The following is a 12558-nucleotide window of genomic DNA, read 5'->3' as shown; positions in this document are numbered from 1 at the left end:
TGTTTAATTTCTGTCTCTTGTTCTGGGGAGAAAAAAAGGTATTTGTTCACATTATATCTTCAGCAATTAACCTAAAATATCAATTTTACTGGACAAACTGGGGAAGTAGAAAATGTTTAAAATGAAATTCTTCCAAACTTATGATTCAAACTTATATGAATCATATATTTCTATATTCTTAGTCTCTTTACATTTATGCAAAAATATACAATTTTATAGACATTTAGAAACTTTAGAAACCATATCTACATAATTTCTATGTTGGGGATTCATGTACTAGTACACTAGGTTCAAACATAAAAAGTTTTTTTGTTTGTTTGTTTGTTGCCAGTCTGAGGCGTGAACTAAGGGTGCAGGTACTGTCCTTTGGCCTTTTTACTCAAGGTTATCACCGTACTATTTGATCCATAGCTTCACCTCTTAGGTTTTGCTGATTAATTGACGATAACGGTCTCATTGACTTTCCTGCCTAGACTGGCTTTGAACCACAATCCTTAGATCTTCAGCTTCCTCAGTATCTAAGATTACATGCATAAGCTACTGGCATTTGGTTATAAAAGTGTTTCAATTGTGTAATAAATGAGGTCAAATCATTCATGTGTGTACTGTGGGGTGGTAAAATGAATGCAACCAGCCTAACTGCTAAGCAAATTCTTGTGGATTCTGAGTTAGGAGAACCAAGCAAGTCATTTGAAGTATTAAAACTTGACTTATAATGAAAATAGATATGTTTGAATGCAATAAAGCCAAATTATTTTCCAGTCCAAAAACAGATCATGTGGGTTCACATATTTTTTTGTGTACTCACATTACCATATGTTTCTGCAGACATTTTTCCTAGAACCCTGTATGTTATTATACTTATCCTTTCAGTCTCCTTCCTTCAGTGATTTGCCTATCAAACAAGTGTTTTCCAATGCCAGAACTTACTTTATATCAATTTTATTTTATTTGAATCAGTATCAGAAACGAATCGAATCTCAGTCTTCTGATATTATGATTTATTTTAATGCTTTTTATGAAACTATTTTATATGTAAACTAATATATATATGTTTCATCTTAAATAAAACTTAAACATTGTAGGCTTAGCCACCTATATCATTATTTAGAGCAGATTTTTTGAAGACTGTTCAAAATGACTTGAGGATTTGGGAATGAATTAATTCACAATTTAGATGAAATCCAGAAGAACAGGTAGTTCTACTGCAAAGTAAGAACAATTTCTCTGAAGGCTGATTCCCCAGGGTTTATGTCTTCCTCTGGAAACAATGAACTAGGTTTTCTAGTTCTCAGTTCCTTCTAGCTGTGTCATTTATATGAAAGACAAAATTTCCCAGAAATTTATCATTCCTCTGTTATAAAGATAGCAGAAAAATTGAAATAAGTGGCAAATCTTCATCTAGGCAGTTAGAAAATTTTCCTTAATTTATATACAAAATTTAATGGTGTAGAAGTACATATATATGAAAATATTTCTCCACACATATTATGATTTTTATGTTCTTACAAATTATACACCTCTGGGTCAGAATGCTCTTTGAAATATGTGCATGTATATATGGATTTTTTGTATCATGTTATTAATCACTAATTTATATTTCTTAATTTAACAACAGTCATAAGTTAAAGCAATCTTTTCCCCGTCTTTATAAAAAAAAGTTTTAATAGGACACACCTGGTCTTGTCATTTACCCCAGGTTTGACAATGCAAATGTGAACAGCAGCAACAAAGGACTGTATATCTTCCAAGCTTAAAATTGTTTTATCTGGCTTCTTACAGAGATTGGTTGTCAATTTGGAATATAAACAACAAATGTCCCCCCCACACACACACACGCACACACGCACGCACACACACACACACACACACACACACACACATTAATTTAATGAGCAATCCTAGGAAGGAAGTTAATTTTATTGAGAAGATTCCCCACAGAGAACAATCTGAAGTCAGGATTTTCAAGATAAACATTTTTTTTGGAAAACAAAAGTGAGTCAGAGTATGTCAGGATATCCCAATGAGAATATCTAAGTCTCATTCAGGTGGTGAGTTTGGAAGGAAGCATTTAGCTGTAATTGAATTCCAACAGAACAGATGTAGCACTAGGGAGATAAATGTATATATGTGTGTGTGTGTCTGTGGGAAGGGGGAGGGAGACATACATGACCTAAGCCACATTAGCAGTGGAATATATGATAGAAGTAATAGATACTAATAAAGTAAATTAAACAGAAAGGGCTCAGGAGGGAAACATTTGGGAGAAAATGAGGCAGGGGGATAAAAGCTGAAAATGTACTCATTACCTGACTTATATAACTGTAACCTCACAGTATATCACCTTTACAATAAAAATTAAAAAGACCAACAACAAATAAATTGAGCTTTGAGAACTAGTATTGTTACATATTGGACAGCCTGCTTATCCCCTCAAAATCAATAACCAACCACAAGAATACAAAGACTGATTCCTACTTCTTGGAATTCTACTTGAGAACAAACACATTTCAAAATTTGTTTTACTTGCAGTTCATTCTCTGAGGTTATGTTGATTAAAAAAAAAAAAAAGGCCAGTTGTCAGTGGCTCATGCCTGTAATCCTAGCTACTCAGGAAGCTGAGATCTGAGAATTATGGTTCATAGGCAGCCGTGGCAGGAAACTCCGTGAGACTGTTATCTCCAATAAACCACCAGAAAATTGGACTTGGCGCTGTGGCTCAAGTGGTAGAGTGCTCACCTTGAGCTGAAGAGCTGAAGGACAGAGCCCAGGCCCAGAGTTCAAGCCCCATGACCGACAAAAGCAAAACAAAACAAAAACAAAAAACCTTCATTTAAGGCCAAATAGTTTGGAAACATGTCTACTTCATGAGCAGGAATTACTGTTTATGTCTTTATACAGTGGATGAAGTTCAAAAATATATACCTTAAAACCAAATATGATTAAATTCTTTGCAAATAGAACAGTTCTTAAAAGGGTATTCTGTGGCTACATTCTGTTTATTAGAAATGTGCATTAATTGAAATAAGAAAATATTATTTCCAGTGCTCTAATTCACAAGCATGAAGTTTTCAAATGTCATTTTCTACTGGCCATAATAATATTATTATCTATCATATTAAGTCATACAATTTGCAGTCAATTAAGGTGATACACTGTGATCAAATGTTAAAAAGCATTTCAAGCAGAGTCACCATTATTGGACACTTTAGGGAAAATTGTCTATAGAATTTGATTTGTGCTTTCTTAAGAAATCTCAGATCCTGACTTTTTAAAGCTGAATAGAATTTTACTTTCTTATTTATTCTTTGAATGAGATAAAAGGGTTGAAGAAGGGAACATAAAATTTCCAAGAACAAATGTCCAAAAATTTGGCTATATTTTTACCCCCTCCTCATTAAAGCTAACTTACAAAAAGTTCTCATGAAGATATAATCAATAGACTAGGTCATTAGATTTTTCTAATAAATGAATATCTTACTTTTATACTTTATCAATTTATGTAAAGTATCAGAAAACAAAGAAATATATGTTTGGAATCACCAATTTGAAACATCTGGTTTCATCTTTTCATATTAATGTACCAGGTCTTCAAGCAACACAAATACATTCCCCTCATTTACAACAAAGGCCAATGACAGTCACAAAACATCTTCAATGCATTCTAGGTATACAAGTATATATGATATTTCGTAGGAAACTATATCTCACTGCGTGGCTAACTTTTGTGTCAATGTGGATGATTTAATTGTACATTCCTCAGTTATGTAAACACTTATAGTAAGTGCATCTGTGAAAAACATTTCCAATTGTAAGGTATTTGCTTGGGATAATATAAATAATACCAGAATTTGGATGATTTATGTTAGAAATATATCTCACACGCCTAGTTGCCGGAAGTGAGGAAGCACCTCTCTGGATTGCAAATGATTGTTTCCTCCTATAGTGAAAAAAGAAGAAAGGGATTCTCTGGGTGACTTTAATTAGGAAGCTAATATCATTCATGAAAACGTCAACTAAAGTTTTTGAGGCCAATTTATGGGATGCAGTAAACAAAGGGAACTACACCTAACTTAGTTCCCTTTCTTTTTTCACCAACTAGGACAGTAAGAAATATGCAGAATCCAGTTTGCTGAGCGTTGCAGGTCTGGAACAATCTCTGTGATTCCACGCATGAGAACAAAGACAGCTGACACAGAATGGACAGACAAAAGACAGCAATGAGAAACCTCAGGAAACAAAATTTCCTAAATCCATTGGAAGAATGAAAGATTAAATATTATTTTTAAAAGAGGGAGTGTAAATAACCACTATGAAATATGTCAGTTAGTTTACATTTTTCATAGATAAATGTTACATATTGGAAAGCCTGCTTTTACCCTCATGAAAACAGTCATCCAACCTTCTTTAAAGATAAAGAGAAATGGCATTCAGTGAGCAAACAAAACCCAACCTAATAGTCTTAATTCAAAAGATCTTTAGCATGATGAGAATACTGCGATCTTGGCTGGACTTAGAAGTAAGCACCTCTCATCCTCACTTTGGCCAGGAAACATTTATAGAAGGGTCACCACTCATGCTGACCCAGGCTAAAAGGTAGGCACTAATCTTAAAAGTATCCTAAGAAATTAGGGCTACAAGTTTGGCTCATCAGTAGAACACCTAGCAAAGACAGGGCATTGAGTTCAAACCCCAGTACCAAAAAGGAAACAAACAACAATCAAACCAAACAGAAATAAACACAAACAAATAGTCAACACAAGCAAAACCCAATTAATTCTGGCTATGTAAGACCCAGGATAAATACAACCGTATAAATTGTTGTGGGGAAAAGTTGAAGACAAGAACAAATGAAAAATATATTTAGATTTTTATTATATAATTACAATAAGTATTATTATCATTAGGATGATTAATTAGTTGCAAAAAGGGGATAAATTCCCATGTCAGGTCATGAAACAGTACTGAAGTAGTTTCTGACCAACAAAGTTTGTGATATATTAATCTGCCACTTACTTGAAACTCAACACACATATATCCAAGTGAGCTTCAATGTAGTTTGTTAAAGAGCAATTGTGCTTAAAAATAATTTATAATATCATCACAAGCTATAGCTAACCATAAAAAGTACTAATTCATATTTTTTGTAATGTAATGCTATATTTTAGTAGACATTGAAAATCATTGACTCCTAAAAATACAATGGAATGGAGATACTCATTTTTTCCTTTCTTTCTGAAGTATGTTCATTGAGTTCTAAGGGAATTTTTTTTAAATCAGTGTCTTTTTTGGTAGATGTAGACAAACTCAATATACACATTCCAGAAGCAGGTTTCCAGGGACTAAGCTAACTGTACTTTCTCCATCTACTGTCAAACAATTCAAGACACAAGGTCCCTGGCCACTGGTAACACTGAAAATGGCAGCTTGTGTTCATGTCAACTACTAATGCAAGCCCTATTCTCCAGCAGTCTTTATAGCAACTTAAATTTTCCTGTGGTGACTGGTATTATTTTACTAGTCCTAGCATTTTTCATTACTACTGTCATAATGCAATTGGGCAGAATCCCAGTTTCTTTGATTGCAGAGGACGGAATTTATGTTGTTATGAAAACTATCATCTTGCTATGCTTGACTTTCCATTTGTCAATTTTAGTGGGAGTGTTCATAATTTTTCTACATTATTAATTAATCTCATGAATTCTGACATGTATTATGATCATTTATATTATCTAAAGAAAGTCATATAGTTTGGTTTTGACTTTGACTCAAAGTCTTTATTTGAGAATTGGAAGTCTGTTGTGCTTTTATACAGATATCTCAGTTTTCTATATTACCTACTTGCTTATTATTTTATTAATGTATTTGTCTGTGTTTATGGTGACTGTTTAACAAATGACTTGGTAGAGTTATATTTTATAGATGCCTATGTTTCTTGGATCAGAACTATTCTGGTCCATTTTTTCTTTTGTTTCTTTTTGCTGTTGTACGAGAGGACAAGAGTCACGAGACCTATGTTGGTAATGAACGTTACAACTTGAGGGGGAGGGGAGTCGGGGGAGAAGGAAAGTGGGATAAACAAAGGAGGGGGTAACATTCTACAAGAAATGTACCTATTATCTTACTTATATAACTGTAACCCCTCTTGCATCACTTTACAATAAAATTAAATTAAAAAAGGTCTTGGAAGCTTGAAAGGATATTTATTTCTCAGAGCTTTGCAGGCTGAAACCCAATGTAAAGATGTCCATAGTTGTAGCTAGGTAGTCTTTATTTCTCCCTCTTCCATTGTTCACCCCTGTTATATTACACAGAAACTGTCAGCCAGGAAAAGACCACACACCTCCCACACCTCCACACTGGGATCTTGGACTTCGCCGGCTTTAAAACTTGAGGAATAACTTTCTATGGTTTAAGTCACCTTGCCTGTGCTATTTTGTAGCATATCCATCGAACTATACACTGTAATAATGTTTTCATTATCAATGCTCACATATTCAATACAGAATGCGATGGAGATTGGTTAAAAGAAAAGCTTTCATAGATAATTAAATGGTAAGATAACACTTAAGTTTAACTGAGTTTAGACAGCATCATAAAATATATCAGGGTATGCTAGAGCACTTGGAGAAGAGATGAAATTGTTCATTGTCCTGCATTTATTCCCCTCCAAAAATCACATAAAGTTAAATGGAAAATACAAACAAACATATTCAACAGAAAAGGGAGATAATATAAGCACTAATAAAAATTTAGCTGAATATATATGAAAAAAGAGCCTGAGTAAACCAATATTAATTGAATTAATCTATACTTGGATATGTTACTTATTTTATATGTGGAAGCATGCTTGGATTTATAAATGTGTAATCAAATTTATCTCTCATCCAGCTTACAATGTTTTCTTTTATTTCATAGATTTTAGTGTATGTCTTAATCCTACCTTGTGTGAAAGCAGTTGAATAGCCCTCCTAAAATGTATTGATTCATTGATTTTTAATGTGCTGGTCAAAGTTGATATAAAAGGTGTTCTGGTGAAAGAGGTTTGCTGATTTTGTCTTATGTCTTTGTAAATATACTATTTTGATCTCCTGATAACTAAACTACCAGGAGAATATGATCTGTGGATTAGTCTTAACCGAATGGCAAGGATTAGGACTGCATACAGTAAACAGACCTAAAATCTATAGATTTATTGGATATGACTAGCAGGAAAATGTCACATGATCCCTGAAATCATCTGAGTATAAAACAAGCATCCTTCATAATTCAAACTGTCTTGTTGAGTGTGGTGACCTATAAATGACACCGGGTGACTTGACTTGTCCTTCATGTCAGAAAATATGTCCAGTGTGAGGACAAAACAGGACAGGAACCACACAGAATATTGATGATTTCTCTCCGAAAATTATTTCTGCTCCTTCTAAAATTCTAGTCTTATGGATTATTAGGAATATTTAATGCTAGTCTTTTGTCAGATCTCTGATTTGTGTCAGATTTGACAACTTCATTTTTATGTTAGTTAACACTGAATTTTTGTGAACAATTTTGCTTTCTAGACTCATAAATCAAAATGGCTAGGAAAACATTTGATCATTTAGAGTACAGATACATAAATGCTGGACAGATACAATGGCTGAACTACTGTCCACCCACTCCAGACATGAGGCGTGTGGAGGAGGAAACTTACATCAGAATAATCTTATCAAGAGGATTGGTAATAGAAAAAAATTACTGAAAATGGATAAATAGAGGCTAAGGAGGGATTAAAGGAGAAGTAGCAATGTTTGTTATTTCCTCTACTCATCAAAAATAATCAGCAAATTGGGATATGAGTTTCATACAAGTTTTCTTTCCCTGGAAAGGTTTCACTTTTTTTTAACACTCTATATTTGGGTAGGCAACATAGAAAGTTAATTAGATTGTATGTAGAAAGGGAGGTTTAAGTTGCTGGATAATTTTTAGACTTTCCCTGGAAGAATCAAACTGGACCATATTAACATATATTCTTACAAGTACTATTCACAACAGGGTGTCACGATCATATCTGTAATCATAGCATTCGGGAATTTCAGAACTCACTTGACGAAAGAAATAATGTGTCCTAATCTATTTTATAAACTTTTCAGGACAAGTGTGAATGTATATCAGATTGGCTTTTCTTTCATGTAGTCTCCTACCAATGTGTATCCAGCACTAATTGAATTTATTTTCTGCTACAAGAGAGTTTAAAAAATACTCTAAGCTCATCTCAAAACTAGAAAAAGTAAATATTTTTATTATTACTGATTTAGTAATATGCTACATTATATATTTTTTAATTTACTAGATTTTTCTCAAATGTTCACTAGGTTGAAGAATCCTAGTGTAGTGGGCTTTATATTTCCCCCCCAAAGTCTTCGTGTTTGTGCAGAACAACAAAATATTTTAGAAAAAAAAAAGAATTGGACACAAGTTTACTGTACTGACTGAGAACTATGTATAGGAAAGGACAGTACTTTGGTCACTGAGTCATTTGTAAAGCAGAGATTTCCTTTCATGGTACATTGAACTGTGGAAAATTCTACAGTTTATAAAAGTGAAACATCATTCTCATACTTTGGGCTCAACCAGTCTTTTATGTGCAATCTCCTACAACAAACAAATCAATAATATAATCTCTAGCTACCCATGGACTCTGATTCAGAGTGTTTCTTTGATTCCAGCAGACCTAAGTATGAAGGATAAAAATAAAATTGATTAAGCATCCAAAATGACTGATGTGTAAGAACATATCAAGTTATTGCAAGTCACAAGAAGTTCCTAATATATATGTTGAATAGTCAACCAAAAGATGATTTATTTAGTAAGTAGACCATACCATATATAAAGCATTTGCATTGGAATAGTAATTCATTATATCATAAGTTCTCCAGAAAAATTTTACTGTAGTATACAAATGTAAAGTTTTAAACAGAATTCTCATGATTTTTATTTGTTTATTTAATTTTAATTAGTGTAAGCATATGCTGAGGATTAGGAACTGCCCTTGAGCTTTTTAGCACAAGGCTAGAGCTTTATTAGTGGAGCCACTGGTCCACTTCAAATTTATGTTTGCTAACTCGAGGACTTTCATACTCTGACTGGCTTCCAACTGTGATCCTCAGATATCAGCCTCCTGAGTAGCTAGGATTGCAGGCAAAAGCCACTGGTGCTCAGCATGATTCATATTTTTATTATCATTATTTGTGCATTATTCATGAATTTTGACAACTTTGATTGTGCAGGATGATTCATTGTTTCACAATCATTGCTCTTTGTGTGCACTATTCTGTTTTGACTCTGGAGTTCAAATCTGTGCTGCCTAGCCAGGACAGGTGCAGAGCACTAATTAATTTTAGAGTTTATTTTCCATACGTTCAGGCCATTGGATGAGCATGGTACTTCTTGTCAAGAAGAAAATCTCCTCAAACAGGAACAGAAACTAATATGGGAAGTGATTTGTGGAGATAGATTTTTTAAATATTCCATTCATAGGTATTTGTTCATCCCCAAATGCTTTAGACAAGAATCATTTTGCTGTGGACATTCAATCATTAATGATAACCAGTAAACTGATACATAGTAGAGAAAAATGTTTGCAGAGATGAATAACCCATATTGAAATATACTATTTGATATTGCAGTTAATTCAAATTATTCTTAAAGATCTAACATACAGTAATCCTGAAAAAAGCAATTTTATGGAATTTACTTATATAAGTAAATGAACAATTGTAGATTTTCAAAGAGTCTTTAAGAAAAAGAAAGATCTTTAAGACAATTCATATCACTGCAAGGACTCCCAATATCATTATTTCATTTCTAATAATCACTGCTGCTGCAACAATTTGGATTCAGTCAAGTGTACTCACAAACATGAAAGTTAGATTTTGAAGCTGTTATTCTAGCCAAGTATAAAGTGAGCAGATCATTTTCAGGGCATGCATTAAGGACCTAGAACTGTTTGATACCAGCTTTAGGATGCTTTTGATTATTTTTTGAAATATTTAACCTTCAGTAATTATAAACAAAAACACTAATATTAATAAGTACTGTAAAAATGATAATCTAGAAATATTTTTATTCACGGAGCACTTGTCTAGCACAGGATATTTTGAAGGAAGCTATTAATTTAAACAATTATTTCACAATTTCACAGATATATTCCACAAGTGAAATATAATTTTATCAAATGGGTGAAAATTTACAGTGCTTTATATTCACATTTTACTGTAATCTAGAAATATATAAATTCACTTCAAAATATAAAGTCATCATTTTTTCTGAAAATGGTAGCCATTGTCTATAATTTATTTGAAATGCAGAATTCATTGCTGACAACAAGAAATCAAGTAACAATTGTGGAAGGATTCAGAGAAAAGGAAATTGTGTGCACTAGGGTGGGAATATCAGTCACTGTGGACATCACTATGTAGTGAAACAAAGAAAACAAAACACAAAAAATTACTACAATATTCCGTTCTACCATTTTTAAGTATACATGGGAGAAATCAAAGTCAGCATTCAATAGAGAAAACTGAATAAACACAGGTATTGTTTTGCTACTATACTGAATATTCAATATAAACTCATTGGTCATCAATAAATAGAAAGTAGGTGTATAGACATAATGAGATAATTTTTTAATCCATTAAAAAGAACAAGATTCAGTTCAAGAAAATATGTGGACATAGAGCTCAGGAAGAAAATTAGAGTATATCCTTGGTATCTAAAGTTATATGAATCCAAGACTATCATTGACGTGAATGCATGAATGTTCAAATTGCATACAGTTCACCAAATCCGTGGACTTTTCAACCATTTTTTTCATAACTCTGCCCAACTTCCACTAAAGACACTAATGCTTTGCAACCAATCTGAAATATTTGCTCTATATTTAAATTAAGCCTATTACATGTCCTTTTGGAAATTGAGAGGAGTACTATAATTTTATCCAGCTTTTTAGAGGCATCAGTTTCTCTTTATGATACATGTTTTCACAAAATTAAAGATAAGGGAACAGTCAGCAAATTACACAATACTTGAAACAGGAGTGATGACAGGCAGGTGGAGATTCTCCACCTCAGATGAGCTGAGTAAAGCACATGTGAAAATTGAACATTTTAGGTTGTCAAAATAGTTTTCTTTTTTTATTTTATTGTTTTTATTATTGCAGTTGGCAAAAAAAAAACATGTATAACAAATCCACCACTAAGGAAGTGCAGTGCATTGTAAGTTTGTATTCATATGTGGAATGATGATTTTTTAAAAACTATCAGGAAAACAGAAAAGAACAGTGCAAGAAGGGATGAGGGCAAGAGAGTGATAAGAATGAGTTCAACACACTGTTTAGCACACAGTTATGAAAATAGAATAATGAATGCATCAAAATTTTAGAACATATAGATGCAAGAAAGTATAATGTTCAAGTGAATATGATAAAGTTACAGAATATGTATATATATATATATACATATATATGAATATGTATATATATATATATAAAAATACCTAAATGTAATTCTTTCTTCAATTAAAATGTGCAAATTTTAAAAAATCCTCTTGAAGTATCAAGAACTTAGTTTCCAATGGAATATTATTTTTTTCTGATTTTTAATGAAATATTTTGGTAAACAAAGAGAATATGTCACAAGAGAACTTATTATTTTATACATAAGACAAGTAAATAAATGATGATTAACAGAAAAATATTTTACATTTACCCATACTTCATGTGGCACCAAAAAAAAAAGAACATGCTAAATTATTTTTAACTTGTGGCAGTAATTATTTAGTAACTTGAAATGCTAAATTATTAGTGTCTCTGTCATTTATGTTCATTATTTCTGTAGACAAATATAAAACTGTTAATACAGCAAACATTGAATATTTGACAAAAATGATGTATCATTTCAATGTTTTTAAAGACAGAGCATCTGCAGATTATGGAAACAATCTTATTTCGGTACCTGGTACCAGAGAGAATTTAAATTTTGCTTTACCGAAATTGTGTAGCTGAAGGTAGACTGCAATGAGATTGCTTTTAAATAGCAGTTGTTTCAGACTATAGCCATCTTTTGTGTGTGTGTGTGTGAGGTTCACTTACCATCAATAATGTTAAATAAAAAGAAAGAGATCTCTGAAGAGAGTTAGTTCTCATGGACATTAAAAAGTAGAACTAGGTCAAGACAGTCACTATGGGTATTTTTACTCAGTTGTGCAAACCAGGCAGACATGCAACTTCCATAATCAGTGTGTGTAGCCAGGGTTACAAGTGACTCAACATAAATAGACCTCTATTTTTTCAACATTTACTGCATAGAATTTTAGAATGGCTAAAGGGGAAAAACATCGTACTCCAGTAATTGAGGAATTGAATCTGTTTTATGAGAGTATGACCTCTGACTAAATAAGGACAGATTATTCTATTATGCAACTCATATAAAAACATGACACTACATAAGTATCTTATACAAGCCAATATTATCTTTGAACTTGAAAGGCTTAGTAAGACAATAAATGTTACAACTAAGTATA

Source organism: Dipodomys merriami, unplaced genomic scaffold (assembly GCF_024711535.1).
Source record: "Dipodomys merriami isolate MVZ:Mamm:240054 unplaced genomic scaffold, mDipMer1.0.p SCAF_32, whole genome shotgun sequence".
Classification (NCBI taxonomy): Eukaryota; Metazoa; Chordata; class Mammalia; order Rodentia; family Heteromyidae; genus Dipodomys; species Dipodomys merriami.
This window is presented reverse-complemented; position numbering follows the sequence as displayed.